General features: G+C 40.1%; 1 protein-coding gene across 3 annotated transcripts in view; it reads right to left on the reverse strand.

Annotated features, from left to right (window-relative positions):
• LOC122556429 (protocadherin-10-like) overlaps positions 1-18,176 on the reverse strand; it is a 235,457-nt gene that overhangs the window by 33,214 nt on the left and 184,067 nt on the right. The window lies entirely within an intron of this gene.

Here is an 18,176-nt window from a genome sequence, read left to right on the forward strand (position 1 = left end):
GCCACCCAAGTGGATAGGGTTGTTAAGAAAGCATATGGTGTTTTGGCTTTCATTAACAGGGGGATCAAATTTAAGAGCCGTGAGGTTTTGCTACAGCTCTACAAGTCCTTGGTGAGACCGCACTTGGAATGTTGTGTCCAGTTCTGGTTGCCCTATTATAGGAAAGATACAGAGGCTTTGGATAGGGTGCAAAGAAGGTTTACTAGTAGGCTGCCTGGACTGGAGGGCTTGCCTTATGAAGAAAGGTTGAATAAGCTCAGACTTTTCTCTCTGGGGAGAAGAAGGAAGAGAGGAGACCTGATCGAGGTATACAAGATAATGAGTGGAATAGATAGAGTCAATAGCCAAAGTCTTTTCCCCACTGCAGGATTGACTTTTACGAAGGGCCATAGAAATAAGATATTAGGAGAAAGATATAGAGGAGATGTCAGAGGTAGATTCTTTATGCAGAGAGTTGTGGATGCATGGAATGCGTTGCCAGCTGTGGTGGTGGAAGCAGAGTCATTAGGGATATTTAAGTGACTGCTGGACATGCACGTGGATAGTAGTGAGTTGAAGGGTGCCTAGATTAAGTTATTATATTTTACATTAGGATTAAACTTTGGCACAACATCGTGGGCCAAAGGGCCTGTTCTGTGCTGTACTTTTCTATGTTCTATATTCTATATACTTCTTGCCTAGGTTACTCCTACTGCCTTCTGAAGATACACAAAGTCAATACACATTCCATCGTATCAGACATTGGGACCCTGAGTGAGAATCTCTCTGACTATGTCGAAGGCATCTTGAAACCCATTGTACAGGGGATCTCCAGCTTCTGTCACGACACTACAGATTTCTTACAGAAACTCAGTACCTACAGACCAGTCGAACCAGGAACATTCCTCGTCAGAATGGACGTTTCAGCACTCCACACCAGCATCCCCCACAATGATGGCATCGTGGCAACAGCCTCAGTACTCTTCATCAACAACTACCAATCTCTGAGCACCATCCTACAATGCACCTGCTTTATCCTTCACCATAACATTTTCACCTTTGACAACCAGTTCTTCATCCAGACACACGGAACAGCCTTGGGGACCAGATTTGCACCCCACATGCCAACATCTTCATGCACAGGTTCAACAAGATTTCTTCTCCATGCGGTACCTCCAATCAACACTACACACCAGGTACATTGATGACATTTTCTTCCTCTGGACCAATGGCAAGGAATCACTGAAAAAACTATACAGTGATATCAACGAGTTTCTTCAAACTCACCATGGACTACTGTCTACTATCTGTCTCATTCTTGGCCATATGCATCTCCATCGAGGATGGGCACCTCAGCAGCTCACTCTACCACAAACCCAAGGATAACCTCACGATGCTACACTTCTCCAGCTTCCACCCAAAGCATATTAAAAGAGCCATCCCCTATGGACAAGCCCTAAGCATACACAGGATCCATTCAGATGAGGAGGAATGTGGAAGTACTCAAGGATGCCCTCATAAGAAAGGGTTACAATGCTCAACTCATTGACCGCCAGTTCTGACATGCCACTGTGAGGAACCATAATGACCTTCTCCGGAGACAGACACGAGCTTTAACCGACAGTGTACCCTTCGTTGTCCAGTACTTCCCAGGAGCCAAAACACTACACCATGTTCTTCAAACCTGCAACACATTATCAATGAGGATGAGCATCTCGTTTAGACCTTCCCCATGCCTTCACTACTCACTTTTAAACAACCACCAAGCCTCAAAACAGGTCATTGTTCATAGCAAACTGCCTGGCTTTCAGGACCACACTGTACAAAATATCACAGTAGATACTACAAGACGTGTCAGAGTATTGACACGGATACCATCATTATATGTGGGGACATCTTCCATCGTGTATGTTGCAGGTACTCATGCGACTCAGCCAAAGTTATCCATCTCAACACTGCAGGCAAGGATGCCCTGAGACTTGGTACATTGGCTAGACTGAGCAGAGGCGAAGGCAACAGATGAATGGTCTTCGCACAATAATCAACAAATAGGAGTGTTCTCTCCCAGTTGGAGAACACTTCAGCGATCTGGAAGATTTAACCTTGGACCTTTGGGTGACCGTCCTCTGAGATGGACTTCAGGATAGGCAACAACACAAAGTGGCCAAGCAGAGGCTGATAGCCAAGTTCAGTAACCATGGGGACGGCCTCAAATGGGACCTTGAGTTCATGTCACACTACAGGTGACCCCACTGCACTACACACAACACACATATAAGTTTGTGGGATGAATTTGTACTTGCAGAATTACATTTTATTTTGCACAAAAACTGCATGAATCTGCGTAAGATTCTGTAAATCTGTTTTTTTAGATTAGAATCAGTCTGAACATTGTGGCACAGACAGTCTCACACAGGGCAGCTCCCACCTTCATTGCATTATCTGGGCTGACATGACACCAATTGTTAAAGTTCACTTGAAAATGTAACTTTTAAAAAGTTCTGTGATTTCCATATGAAAGAACTAAACCAACATGTTCATTCTAAAAGATGAGAGATTCAACAAACAATCCAGGTCTTTTTCTATATATAATTTTGTAACATCAACCTGTAAACTTTTGCTATAAATTCTGTGTTTTACGATCTTATACTCCACAACCACCTGATGAAGGAGTAGCACTCTAAAAGCTAGTGCTTCCAAATAAACCTGTTGGACTATAACCTGGTGTTGTGTGATTTTTAACTTTGTACACTCCAGTCCAACACCGGCATCTCCAAAACATAGCCTGCTATCGGAATTTCATGTGCTACCCTTAATATCTCCTCATGATATCTGGTATACCACTATTTGGTATACCACTCTTCTCTTCATCTGCAGTTCTATGAGCATATTTCATTTTTGGATTTGCACTTTGGATATCCTTCAGCCTTAGCTTCAACATGAGCTGTTTGTGCCAAATTACTTAATTCTGGATCTGCTTCCTGAGCCTCAGTTAATAAAGACATACCAAATGTTTCCCTTGAATTATCCTCATTCTTAAATAGAGTTTTAGCTGCTTGCTGTTTGCTGTGACCGCGAGTAATTGACTTTGTTTCGCCATTTCTCCAGTCATTGTGCATGACGGGAACAATGTCCAGAATCTATTCTTCCAACTATTCCATCTCTGTAGCCTCAGTTGGACATTCTGTGATTATAGGCAAAGCTATAAAGTTTAGTCTTGTTAAATCATTCCCAAGGGAAAATTAATTCCATCCAAAGGCAATTTCTTAACTGGCGTGAGTACCACTCATCCGGGGAACAAGTTACATTCCAACTGTAATCTGTACAATGAAACTGGTATATAATCTCTACCCATCCTACATAACAAAAACTTTGGCTTGCAATGAACTCTATAGAAGGAAACCTAAATTCTTCCTCAGAAAAGAGTTTGAGTAACTAATCCTTAGTATGTTTATGGAATGTGGATCCTTAACTTTAAGAAAGAGGTATTACCATCCCTTTAAAGAAAACACCCTTCGTTATTCTCATCTACCCCACTTACCTCTTCTGAACTCACAGCAGTATTTATTTCTGATTTCTATAGTTGTAGCTAAAGCTACAATTTAGCCTGTGGCATTCTCTTTTTGAGTTACCCTCTTGGAATTATTTTTATGAACTTCAAAAGTCCCATGGGTTTCCCTCGCAACTTTCAACATTCTAAACAGATATGATCCACTTTGTTACAATAGAATACTTCAGCTTCTGATTTTCACCTCCACACTCACCTTCTGATTCTTTCTGATCTGAGAAGCAGACCTTGGGGCATTCCCAGCTCTCCATTCTTTACCTTTTTCTTGCTATCTTTTCACTCTTCCTATTGCTTTCTAACCAATCTTCTATGTCTTTCAAATTTATGACAGTTTATGTTTAGTTTACGTTAATCAGCTTTTATGAATTGTCAGCCATTATTGCTCCTTGCCTAGCAGTTGCAGCCATTTGACTCTCCGCAAGAGTGGTGAGATTTTAAATTGCTCTATAACAACAATTTCTTTAAGAGTTTCATATGTAGTTCCAGTTCCTAACACTTTTATCCATCGGTCAAAATGACTTTGCCTAACCATTTCAAACTCAATGCAAGTTTGGCCAGGCTAATTTGTTAAATTCTGGAACATTTGCCTGTATACCTTGGTCTCTAATTCATATGCAGAGATGGAAATGTGTTGCTGGAAAAGCGCAGCAGGTCAGGCAGCATCTAGGGAACAGGAGAATCGACGTTTCGGGCATTAGCCCTTCTTCAGGAAAGGGCTAATGCCCGAAACGTCGATTCTCCTGTTCCCTAGATGCTGCCTGACCTGCTGCGCTTTTCCAGCAACACATTTCCATCTCTGATCTCCAGCATCTGCAGACCTCACTTTCTCCTCTAATTCATATGCAGCCAAATGTTTTTTTTAGTGTTTTAATCCTGAGAAACTTCCTCCGATAAAGCATAATTTTTCTGTTCCTTACCTGTCAAAGTAATCTATGTGGGTAATGTTCAGTTTCTGTTTGGCCAATTCATTTGCACTGCTATTTTCTCAAATGGCATAGCGTATGACTCCACTTTTTTTTCTCAAATTTGGTAGGGCCTGTGCAAAATTAAACATTTCCTTACTGGACTTTTGGATATGTCATAGATTCTCCCCTATCAGAACCTACATTGGTGTCTGAAGTCTTCTATTTCAAGTGCATCATTTTAAGCCTGGAACCATGCTTCCTCTCTTTGTCTCTCTCTTGTCTTCTATATTGCAATTTTAATTCTAGTATTCTCATTGTCATTTACCTTTCTTTGTCTTTTACTGCTCTTTGGAGTTCCATTTCCCTTTCCTGCTTCTTCTTTTCCAGCTTTTTCAATCTTTTACTCATGCTCAAACTGTTTCAACTCAATATTGCCAGATTCTGATTTGTCACTACGTGTAATACCTGGTTTTTCAAGTATTTTTATTAAACACAAAGGCTGTGCTGGTATCTTAATTATCTCTGCCTTCCTAGCTCTGTCAAACAATGTTACCTCCAGTTTACCTGCCAATTTAAACAACCTGAGTTTTGACAGTTCGCTTAACACATTCAGAAATAACTCTGCCATGTCCAGGAAATCCTTTGCAATTACCATTGCCATCTGCAGTACAACATCTGTTTTTGTCATCTTTATTATTGACTACTAATACACCTAAATCCTCATTGTCTTTGCTCCAAAATTCAATCTCAATAACAGCCCTCAAACTTTGTAACACTTCACTGAGATAGTGCACTGGAAACCAAGTGTTGAGAATGTGGTACAGGAAAATAGCAGGTCAGGCAGCATCCGCGGAGCAGGAGAACCAATGTTTCAGGCATACGCCCTTCATCAGGAATCTTATGCCTGAAATATCAATACAAATAAACAGATTCTATTCACAGGAAATCAACAATATGCTGTCAACATACAACCCTACTCTGCTGCCAGAGGTTAGTGAATCTGTGGAATTCCTTACTGCACAGAGCTGCAGAGGCTGGATACATTGAGTAAATGCTTAGATAGACAGATTTTTAATCAGTAAGGGAATCAGGAGTTATAGGGAAAAGGTTGGAAAGTGGGGTTGGGAATTATCAGATCAGCCATGACATCTTTGAATAGTGGAGCAGATCCAATTCACTGAATGGCCTACTTCTCCTCCTACATCTTATTGCCTTATGGATCACATTGGTGCTGCAGAAGACAACAGAGAGAATGAATTCCAAATGAGGGTAGAGGCTTGGGCATATTAAGACCATATCACAGTGGCAATGATGGCACAGCAGCACAGGACTGGACATCTAATCCTAGGTTGGATATGGAGCTCTCATCATCACCACACGAGCCATCATTAGGGCAAGGAATCTCTTCTCATGCAGGTGAGGTGATGGATGTCAGGAACTGCATGACCTATCTTGTCTCTGTCCACCCTATGGAATATTTTCCACAGACAAATGGTTGGGCTTTAATTCAGATGGAAGTATCTGGCTCAACTGTTAGTTTTGGAGCAGGAAAGGTGGTGAGGTATCCTGAGTGGGTTAGCAGACAGCTGACAGGGCATATAAAGTTAGCATTCTGGGGGGGTTTGAACAAGTAAGGGAAAATGCTCCTTGTAATGACAGTGGTAAACGATAAGACTCAGTTGAATATCTCCAGAGTATACCATGAGATGTTGCTACTTTAAGGACAGCTCTTGACTGATAGTGCTGGCCTGCTGAACAGCTGGTGTTAAAATGTGCCAGCAACGGGGATCTCAGATAGTCTCGATTTGTGAGTACTTCTACTGTTGGCACATACCCAATATCACAAATGGAAAACTGTAGAGAATGGTGCTCACAGAAAATTAGAATTGGATTTATTATCGTGTGTAGACAAGTACAGAAGTACAGGTGCACAGTGAAACAATTACAATGTTGCTCAACATGGCACCATCTTAGGTACAAAAATAATGGAAGTGAAACAGTGTAAAATCTGTTGAGAAATTGCACTGGGGCTTGAAATAACTCCATGAAGGCTGATATCCCATCACCAAGTCACCCTTTAATGACATGTACATGGTACTTGACACTGGTTCAGCTAGCACAGAGCTGGCTCCTTGAGTGAGCAGAACCCTTAATACTCCTGATTATATCTATCAGCCAGGATCCTCTGATTGGACCAGATTAACAGCCCCAATCAGAGAACTCATATTCTATGAGATTCACTTGACTGACCTCGTACCAATTACTACAGACCCACTCCATCTAAGTCCTGAGATGTATGCCCGTTCTATTTTCTGTAGCTTCACCTGGTGTGTTTTTGCACTAGGGCTGTTTCCTCTTATTGGGCTCGGATACTGGCATCATGCAGTCAGCCATAGCCTGTCTCTTGACCTCGGCATGTCTTGCCTGAAATTCATCTTCTTCTTCAGGCTGGTCAAGGGGTCAAGGCTGCGACATTTGCTGTGTCCATCTCATCCTCAGAGATTTCTTCAACGCTAAGCAGACTCCTGGGTTCCATCAGTTTTCCCAGATGTTCAGAAGTAGACAGGCAAGAGGCTGGAAGAACACAGCAAGCCAGGCAGCATCAGGAGGTGGAGAAGTCGATGTTCAGTCAATGTTAAAACATATAATATAAAACATTCACCATGTTTTAACATCTTTAACCCCCAAACAGTAGTTTGCAGGCTACTAACAGAGAGCAACAGAATTTTGAAGTGAGTCATTAGCCCTGCTTGCAGTTTTGGATAGGTTTAACAGAACCAAATTATTTTGTGATTACGTTAGGTTTAAATTTGGCACCGAAATTTCACCGAGAAAGTAATGTTGATTAGGTTGCAGGGAGCAGGTCGGGTGGGAACTGTGTGGGTCCCTTATACCAGGTTCTTGCCAATATTGCAGGAAAACAAATAGAAATGAATGCACTAAATGTCTAGGAAGTCATCAATCTGCCATGAAAAGGGGTCGATGTTTATGGTAGGTGATGGCCAGAGTGTCTGTGGAATTTCAAGGCCATTTGCCCATTTTATTGCATTGTTCTTAAAATAAAAGCAGCTGCATTAATCTATTTGTCTTCTTACCTCTCTGACTTTTGCCGAACGTGGAGGTACATTTCAATTCATGCTGCAGCATTGAATCAGCATCACAGTTTCCATTCCATTGATTTTGAGGAACAGGAAAATGAGATGTTTTCAACACTGCATCAAGTTCACAATTGCAATGTCAGATTTCAGCAATAAGATGAAACTAACGCATCATTTCATATGTTCCTAGAATTTGCTGGATCAATAATTGTTAGGCAGTACAGAATGTAATATTTTCTAAAAGAAGACAAAAAGTCAAAGTTTTTCATCTTGTACTCATCAGCACTAAGATGTAAGAAACACTGCTTGGAAAATGAACACCAATGTATACAGCATGAGGAGAGAGTGTTCATTGTTTAGACCATCACTGGCAAGGAGATACAATAGGAATATTTAAGTGCTGATTGTAGTTCTCAGATTAGGCTGGGAGATTCTGACTGGAGAGGGTGTTGACACAGGGAATGCAGCATAGATTGACAGTCTCCATGACATCCTTCCCAATGAAAAAGATGTGTGCTAATACTGATGTACCACACTGCAAGACCAATTGATAACCTTAAATTGATTTCCAGTGAGCATAGGCAAGATTATTTCATAACTGTTGCCCAGTAGCAGAATCACATCTAATATTTAACATGGCGTTTTGAGGCTTGCAAACATGAGATGTTTGGTTATGATGAGGATGCTGCCTGTAATGAATGATCATTGGAACATCTTGTTTGTTATGAACCACCAGTCACTGAAACTTGCAAATCACCTACCTGCCATCACAATGGCACTGAAACTCATATACCACACAGCTGGATGGTAAGCAGAAATTCTTTTTAGTTTGATGGCAACATCTTGTTAGTGGAGAAAATCACTTGTGTTTCCTGTAAAATATCTGTGAGACATCTTTCCCATCACAAGGAATCTGAGGCAGACTTCAGTGCCAAGGGTAGTAGCTGTAGACTCTTTCATGGTTTTTTTTTTCTGATGTACAACAAGTGACAATTTAATCAGGGAAGCCATCATCACACAAGTTTTGAAATGTCCTATGTTAGAGCTTACATGGTGAGTAGATGCCTGAGGATCTATTCACTCAGTTGGCAAGGAAGTTCTGTTAAATTTGTTGTTATTACATTTGAACATAGAAGACGTCAGGGGCAGAATAACCAAAGTTTATCGAGACCAACATTTATCATCTTACCAGTCTTTTGATAAAATAATAATGGTGTAGTTAACTAATCATGTTGATCAATCTCTAACCATTAGTCTCCAGCCTCCAGAGATATGAAGCAATGAAAATCTCAACATGGAGAACTATAGAGGTAAATTACAACCAAAGTTCATCCAAAACTCAGCTAGCCATATCCAAATTCATAACAAATTCTGTCCAGCTACCATCCCTGAACCTGCAGACCTACATTGGCTTTGGGTTTGACAGTGCCTTAGTTTGAAAATTCTTAGCCTTATTTCACAATCTAATTTCTCCAAGATCTCTGAAACACCTCCATTTCTGGCCTTTTGCACATCCAATTTTTAATCACTCTGCCATTGGAAGCCATGCCTTCAGTTTCTATGCCCTAAGCTATTAAATTCCCTCCACAAAACTCTCCAACTCTCTTTCCTCCTTTGAAAAGCATTTAAAATTTGGTTATTTGGCTGAGATGTTGATGCTTTTTTTTCTACTACCTCCTTATTTGGCTTAGGTTCAAATTTTGTTTATTAGCAATCCTGTGAAGAACCTTAGTTTGTTTTACTACCTTCAAAGCACTATATAAATACATGTAATTATTTCTTGGCAACATGCTACATGTAAAAACACATTGCATCTCATATTACTCATATATCATTACCCGAACTTCTTTGATTATGTAGTTTTTACCCATCCGGTTTGAACAGCTTTGATAAAAGATGCATGTTTCGAACTCCAATTTAATTATTTTATCTTTCCATTGCCGACATCAAGATGTGATACGAGTGAGCAGATGTGCAGGGAAATCGTGAAATACACACTACAGATTAATTATAATCAAAGTCTAATTTTGGTTTAATCCAAAATTTAGAACATCTGTGTTAATAAGGCTACTCATTTAAGTTTTGTGACATGGGACATACTATAGTGTTTGGAGTGATATGCTGCTGAGATGGATTCATATTTTATTATTAATAAAAATGTGCTTGTTTACTTGTACATTCATTACACTTCAAAGCAATCTAAGAAATCATGTGCCAGGTGGCATACTTTCAACACTTCAAACTATGATTTATTTCCATGCCATATTGCAGTACCTACCCTTCAAATATTAACTCATTGCCTTCCAGGTCATGAATTTATTTTTGCTGGTGGATACAACACATTGATTTCCATTGATCACTAACAAGTGTGGATGCACTGGTGTGAGCAATTCTTAAATACGGCATACTGCATTGTATTAAATCATGAGTCATTTGGAGAGCCAATGTGAACATGATGGACCAAATAACCTCCTACTATGCAGAAACAATTCTGTCATTCTCTTCTGCGAAAACAAATTCAATTCTGACACCAAATCAGTCCAGGAAACAAGGTATAATATACTTTAGAATTCAATAGCCATATTCCATTGCATCCTATACACACCTCCACCACTATGTAACTTGTTGAAAACATTAAACCCTGTTTTAGATTCTATTGGCCTTGGAAGGGGTGCATCATAAACTAACCATAATGATACACAAGTAGAAATATCAAAATGGGATGCCAAGCTACACAAATTAAGTTTGTATTCCCTGGAGTATAAAACAATAAAGGAGGATCTAGGTGAAATACTTAAGACACTCTTTCTAGACTGCTTCATTGCAATGCTACTGCAGGACACTCTTCCTGGAAGGCCAATACTGGGGAAGGATGTGTACAAAAAACAGAAGACAGATAAATCACCAAAGGGTGAATAGGTAGGAAATAAAACAAACCATCCTTGTACTGGAAGATGCTGTTAAATGCAAAAATATGGGAGACTATGACAGAAACCAGAGAACTGCATAAAATCTGCATTACTGCATGAAATAAATCATTCAGATCAGAAAGAAGATGTGAAATAATTCCAAAACGACAAACCTTAAGGTGAAGACTGGTACCTAACAAAATAAAATCCTATTCAGACTATGACAGATCTTTCCCATAAATTTGAAAGCAGGTGATTATCCAAGGGAGCTTGTTCTGAAACCAAACAATGCCCTGTTAAAAGCATATGTTGGAATTGGGATTCAATAGCTAAGAATCTGAATCAGAAGGACACAAGGGCCAATGGGCTGAGAATGGCAGATGGAGTTGAATTCAGATAAATGCGAGGTGCTGCATTTTGGGAATGCAAATCTTAATAGGACTTATACTCTTAATAGTAAGGTCCTAGGGAGTGTTGCAAACAAAGAGAGCTTGGAGTGCAGATTCATGGCTCCTTGAAAGTGGAGTCGCAGGTAGTGGAGTTGGGAGGTCATGTTGTGGCTGTACAGGACATTGGTTAGGCCATTTATTGCCCATCCCTACTTGCCCTTGAACTTGGTGGTGAGTTGCTGCCTTTAACTGCTGCAGTTCACATGTTATAGATTGACCCACAATGCTCTTGGGTTGGCAATTCCAGGATTTACTTTGCAGTAAAGGATATATTTCCCAGTCAGGATGGTAAATGTGAGGTGCTGCATTTTGGGAAAGCAAATCTTAGCAGGACTTATAATGTTGCTAAACAAAGAGACCTTGGAGTGCAAGTTCATAGCTCCTTGAAAATGGAGTCGCAGGTAGATAGGATAGTGAAAAAAAAGACATCTGGTAATTTTTCCTTTATTGGTCAGAGTATTGAATACAGGAGGTTGGAGGTCATGTTGCGGCTGAACAGGACATTGGTTAGGCCACTGTTGGAATATTGCGTGCAATTCTGGTCTCCTTCCTATCGGAAAGATGTTGTGAAACTTGAAAGGGTTCAGAAAAGATTTACAAGGATGTTGCCAGGGTTGGAAAATTTGAGCTATAGGGAGAAACTGAACAGGCTGGGGCTGTTTTCCCTGGAGCATCAGAGGCTGAGGGGGTGACCTTATAGAGGTTTACGAAATTATGAGGGGCATGGATAGGATAAATAGACAAAGTCTTTTCCCTAGGGTGTAGGAGTCCAGAACTAGAGGGCATAGATTTTGGGTGAGAGGGGAAAGATAGAAAAGAGACCTAACGGGCAACTTTTTCACACAGAGGGTGGTACGTGTGTGTATGGAATGAGCTGCCAGAGGAAGTGGTGAAGGCTAGTACAATTGCAACATTTAAAAGGTATTTGAATGGTTATATGAATAGGAAGGGTATGGGCCAGGTGCTGGCAGGTGGGACGAGATTGGGTTGGGATATCTGGTCGGCATGGACAGATTGGACCAAAGGGTCTGTTTCCATGCTGTACATCTCTATGACTCTATGACTCTTCAAAGGAAAATATATTAATTTCATGTTCTATGTCACTGAAGCAGATGGCCCTCCCATACAGGGGGCTAAGCAGTTGTGAAGGGCTTCAGATTATCTCAGTGAACCATGAGGTGAAGGAGGGGCTACTGAGGGTTGATGAGAGTACACCAATTGGAAAGTTCTCTCCTATCAGATGCAAAGAAGATTTGGTGCAAACAGATCCAACATATTTTGACAAAGCAGTCGAATGCTTTGAAAATTTTGAGTATCACTTCACTCCAGACTCAGCAATGAAACTGGTGATTCATCCTTCATGTAAAATATGGGAAAGTCTAAAATTAAAAACTTGAAAGAAACCTCAAAGAGGTTAAAAAAAACTCACCTAGTCTATTCTCGAGGTAAATTCCATCTTGGTGAGAGAGAGAAGTCAACTATTTGACTAAGAATGTACTGGATCTCAAAGATCTTAACCCATATAAAAGAGGTGCTACTATACTGTTCCAACATAGGAAAAGAACAAGTTACTGCAGATGTTGAAATCTGTACTGAACACAGCAAATGCTGAAGATCACAGTAGGTCAGACAGCATCCATGGAAAGAGAGCAAGCTAACATTTCGAGTATAAATGACTCCTCATCTCAGAAGAGTCACCTAGACTAAAATGTCAGCTTGCTCTCTCTCCATGAATGCTGTCTGACCCACTGTGATCTCCAGGGAGGAAGTGGGGACTGCAGATACTGGAGCTTTCTCTGCAGCAGACCTTATGCTCAAAACGGGAGAAAGTGAGGACTGCAGATGCTGGAGATCGGAGCTGAAAATGTGTTGCTGGAAAAGTGCAGCAGGTCAGGGAGGATCCAAGGAGCAGGAGAATCGACGTTTCGGGCATGAGCCCTTCTTCAGGCTCATGATTCCTCAAGAAGGGCTCATGCCCGAAACGTTGATTCTCCTGCTCCTTGGATGCTGCCTGACCTGCTGCACTTTTCCAGCAACACATTTTCAGCTTATGCTCAAAACATCAACTCTCAGGTTCCTCGGATGCTGCCTGACCAGCTGTGCTTTTCCAGCACCACACTTTGTGACCACTGTGATAGAACATAGAACATAGAAGAATACAGCGCAGTACAGGCCCTTTGGCCCTCGATGTTGCGCCGATCCAAGCCCACCTAACCTATACTAACCCACTATCCTCCATATACCTATCCAATGCCCGCTTAAATGCCCATAAAGAGGGAGAGTCCACCACTGCTACTGGCAGGGCATTCCATGATCTCCAGCAGTTGTTGTTTTCAGTAGGAAAAGAACAAACCAGCATTGGCTGGGGCAAATCTTTGAACCAAGATTGAGAGTTGAGAGGTTTCCTTAGCTGTTGAGCACCTTCCTAATGCAGAATATATAGAAAACCTGTGGGAGCTGATGAAAGAGAATGCAAAATGGCAGAGCCATCTGACAGCAGCTTCAAAAAACTCGAAGTGGAAATATGCAAGGATATAAACCTGTCATAATACAATGTAAAGAAACTTGGCACTCTGTAAGTATATGCTTCTAAAAAATAACTAGGAGCAGTTCAAGTGAAAGAAGGACAGCAAATATCATTCAAATCGAAGGTGTAAACCCTCAGCTAATACTAGATATGAAAACATAGAACAAAACAGCATTTGGCTGTCATGTATGTTTGTGAGAAGTTCCACACATCTCGAGAGGGCAAAGTTCATAATGCAGATCGAGCACAGTTTACTGCTATTTTATTGTAATATGACTAAACTTTTGGTTGAGGATGATTCTGATTAATTTTCACCAATGCCATTAAGAGCTCCACCTATAAAGACAGATATTGAGGGTATTGAGTGCAGAACACTGTGGGTCTCATTGGATTTCCCATCCATGATGTGGGAGATCATCTTACATTATTATCAAAAACTAAAATCCTGTTATACTTCATATTGTGCTGCAGAGAAAGCTCTTGCAGTCAAAAATGATTAAATTTCTCTGTTACCCAGCACGGAAAAGAGATTAGGTCAGGCTCAAATCAGTTCCAGAAAAAAAGGAATATTTCTGCAATAGAATACTGCCTTCAGATTTGATGCTAATTCACAATAATTTGACATTCTCATTCAGAAACACGGCATAGTGGAGCAAGTGGATATGTTTCTCCAGTTCAGTAGATGGAAGCTGTCACTGGACCTCAGAAATATTTCTGAGAGAGAGTTTATGCAGCTTTGTGTTTTCTGCAACCAGGTTCTCTGTAGCCTGACCTGAAATTGCTGAATGGACAGGAAAATACAAAGTATTTCCCAATAATGTCAAATAGCTTGATAAATTCTGGATTAAATAAACTTAGCTCTGAACAGTTGTCCAATTAATCAACATACGCTATCTTTTCATAGGTACCATATAAACTAAACTGCCAGGACCAGACTGTTTCCTATCTAAATAAATACTCACTTTAATGAAATAGTGGGTTTTGTAATTAGAGACAAACAGTACAAAAATCAGTAATTAAGCTTAAAACAAATACACAAATTCCTGAAAAAGGACACATGGAGTCAATGCTTTTCATCGTGTCCTCATCAGGACCAATGTTCCCTCTAAGTTGCTTAGCTGCACATGTGCACAGCCCCTCCAAGATTCCATGCACAGCAATCAACATTGACTTCTGGAAGCAGACCTCAGAGGCCAGTTGGAAAGAAAATTATAGGGAATGTTGATCAGGACATCTGCAAGAATACCACTGGAAAGGGCAAACAATATTAATATTAATATATGCAGTTTTTACTGTACATGTATGTTGCACTACAAACACAATTGACATCTGCAAAGTAGTTGCCAGCATAACTATTAGCATATACAGAATTATATGCTGCATCTGATCTTTGACACTGTGTTTTAAGTTTTGTAAGCACAGGCTGGTTGTGTGGTTGGTACCTAGGTACACCAGGCATACATTCCAGTGATTAGTGAACTGTAACAAAAGCATATCCCTTTGACCTCCTACAGTGAACAGCTTGGTGACTATACTCAACCAGCTTATGCTTACAAAACAAACTATAGTGTACAACATTGCACATGATTCTTTTATTGGACTACATTTACTAAATAAGTCTGACTGTGCTAAACTCTGCTGGAAACCAGTTTAAGATTATGAGTTGGGTTCGCATTGCAATTCTTTTAAGCATGCTAAAAGCTACATATATTCTCGTAGTGTTTTGTTCTTTGTAGGCAAAATGAATATGTCCACATATTTTAAATGGGGGAAGGACAACAGAGAGAGAGAGACTCCTTACTGTATCCTTGTGGCATAGCCCTGACTAATCGGTTTGGCCTTGCCTGGTTTGAATTTAATCAGTGAACTAAGATTGACAAGTTAACAGTTTTTCATGTCAACCACAATCGAACCAATTAGCACCTTTTCCTCATGCTATATAAGTTGCTGAACACTTTTTATAGCTGTGTTTCAGTCCTGATGAGTGCAAAATTAACAGACTCAATTTCATTTTTCTTTTTAACAATGCATACTTGATATTACATTGAGTGACAATGATTCAAAAAGAGGTTTTTTTGAAGTTCTTTGGGATATCCTGAAAGGATATAGCTCATGAAAGATGCTATAGAAATGCAAGCATTTCCTTCATGCTCACTTTATTCCTTTCTAATGTTGTCAACTTGTTGCATAACAGCTATCATCTCTTCATGAGGTAGACAATCGAACAGCAGTTAAAAGCACTACTTGTTTTGGTCTGTGTGCATAATTATCAAGAGAAAATTCCTAGTTAACAAATTCTACATATAAAATGGAAAAATACAGTCAAAAGAAACAATTGCAGTACCAGCATAATACAGGACACAAATATAAATTCCATTTCCAGGAATTCTTCAGTTACAAATAATGTCATAAATTAACACGATAAACAAGCTTAGCACTAACATGTGACACAGATATGAAAGGGCAAAGAATTCCCAAACTGAGCCTTAAAGAAGACTGAAAGGGACATAAAGTTGAAAACAGTCCCTGACAGTCCCAGACAATTGAAATCCAACCTATAAATCGAAGACCATTGGGTCCTCTTTCAAAATAAAACTACCAATGTATTTAGTCACCATATCAAATATATGACAAGAAGTGCAATAGAAATTGTGATAGTTATTTTGAAAAATGATACATCATAAAATATTTTCACATTTAGTTTTTTGGTCATTTCATAAAATAACTCAAGTAAATGCCAAATATGCACAAAAAAAAAGTTTAAAAGATAAAACAAAATGATGCCAGCATGTTAATGGGGAGGGGTGGTGAAGAAATTTAAGTTATGGGAAGGAAAGCAAAAAAAAAACAACTGCAGGAATTGAATCATATAAAATTCTTAAGAGGTTTGAAAGAATAGAATTGAGCAAACCTTTCTGCTTGTTGGATAATCCAGAACACAGGGTCACAATCCCAAAGTAAGGGCTCAGCAAGTTTGAACTGAGATGAGGAGAAATTTCAACCTCAAAGGTTTGTGAAGGACTTGGAATACTCTACCCTAGAGGACTGCAGATCCCCAGACATAGAGTATATTCAAGACAGAGGTTGATAGGTTTTTGGGTATTGAGAGAGTCAAGGGATACATGGTGCAGAAAGGTGAAATTAAGGTAGAATGGTGGAAAATACTCAAAAGCCAATTGATCTTTTCCAGCGTCCATTTCTTATCGGGAAAAAGAAAAGATTTTTATGCAGGAACTGTTTCTTTTCTCAACAAGCTTGATGACCCCGCTATTTCCTTCTTCAAAGATGTATGGTGAAGGTGAATGAAGGGGTAGAGGAAGGAGGAGGGTGTAATTTTGACTTGAAGAGGAAGCAAGATTCATAACAATACATTAGTTACTGGTTTACATTCTCCAGTTCCTTATCAGTACCACTAATATTGATTCAAAGTTTGGGAGAAGATTTGTAGCTCGGTTGCTTGTTGTTGTGGTTCTGTTTGCCGAGCTGGGAATTTGTGTTGCAGATGTTTCGTCCCCTGTCTAGGTGACATCCTCAGTGCTTGGGAGCCTCCTGTGAAGTGCTTCTGTGATCTTTCCTCCGCCATTTATAGTGATTTGTATCTGCTGCTTCCGGTTGTCCGCTGCAGTGACCAGTATATTGGGTCCAGGTCGATGTGCTTATTGATTGAATCTGTGGATGAGTGCCATGCCTCTAGGAATTCCCTGGCTGTTCTCTGTTTGGCTTGTCCTATAATAGTAGTGTTGTCCCAGTCAAACTCATGTTGCTTGTCATCGGAGTGTGTGGCTACTAAGGATAGCTGGTCATGTCGCTTCATGGCGAGTTGGTGTTCATGGATACAGATTGTTAGCTGTCTTCCTGTTTGTCCTATGTAATATTTTGTGCAGTCCTTGCATGGGATAATGTACAAAATCCCATGCAAGGACTGCACAAAACACTACATAGGACAAACAGGAAGACAGCTAACAATCCATATCCATGAACACCAACTAGCCACAAAACGACATGACCAGCTATCCTTAGTAGCCACACACTCAGATGACAAGCAACATGAGTTCGACTGGGACAACACTACTATTATAGGACAAGCCAAACAGAGAACAGCCAGGAATTCATGGAGGCATGGCACTCATCCACAGATTCAATCAATAAGCACATCGACCTGGACCCAATATACCGGTCACTGCAGCGGACAGCTGAATCTGACAACCGGAAGCAGCAGATACAAATCACTATAAATACTGGAGGAAACATCACAGAAGCGCTTCACAGGAGGCTCCCAAGCACTGAGGATGTCACCTAGACAGGGGATGAAACATCTGCAACACAAATTCCCAGCTCGGCGAACAGAACCACAACAACTAATATCAATATAATCTTAAGATACTAACGTTAGACATGATGTTAAACAAACAACTGAAACATTATCAACAGCTCAAGTCACATTTTACCCCTATTAGGCACTGTTTAGCTCTTAATCAAAAACACATTTCGTGTAATAAATAAGCAGTGGCAAAATTCAACTTCAACAATAGCACAAATATCTGCCTCTTATGTATACAACTGGAAAGAAATATTGCACAAGTTGTACAATGTGTGTCAAATTCACCAATTCATAACTTTCACTCACCTATATAATTCTGGATTTTGCTCCAAATTTTTCTTTAGTACTGTATTTGATTGCTAAAGTATGCATTCAATACATTAGGAAAATTTGAAATATGGGTTGAGTTTCTATCTGTGG

This window comes from Chiloscyllium plagiosum, chromosome 14, assembly GCF_004010195.1.
Source record: "Chiloscyllium plagiosum isolate BGI_BamShark_2017 chromosome 14, ASM401019v2, whole genome shotgun sequence".
Classification (NCBI taxonomy): Eukaryota; Metazoa; Chordata; class Chondrichthyes; order Orectolobiformes; family Hemiscylliidae; genus Chiloscyllium; species Chiloscyllium plagiosum.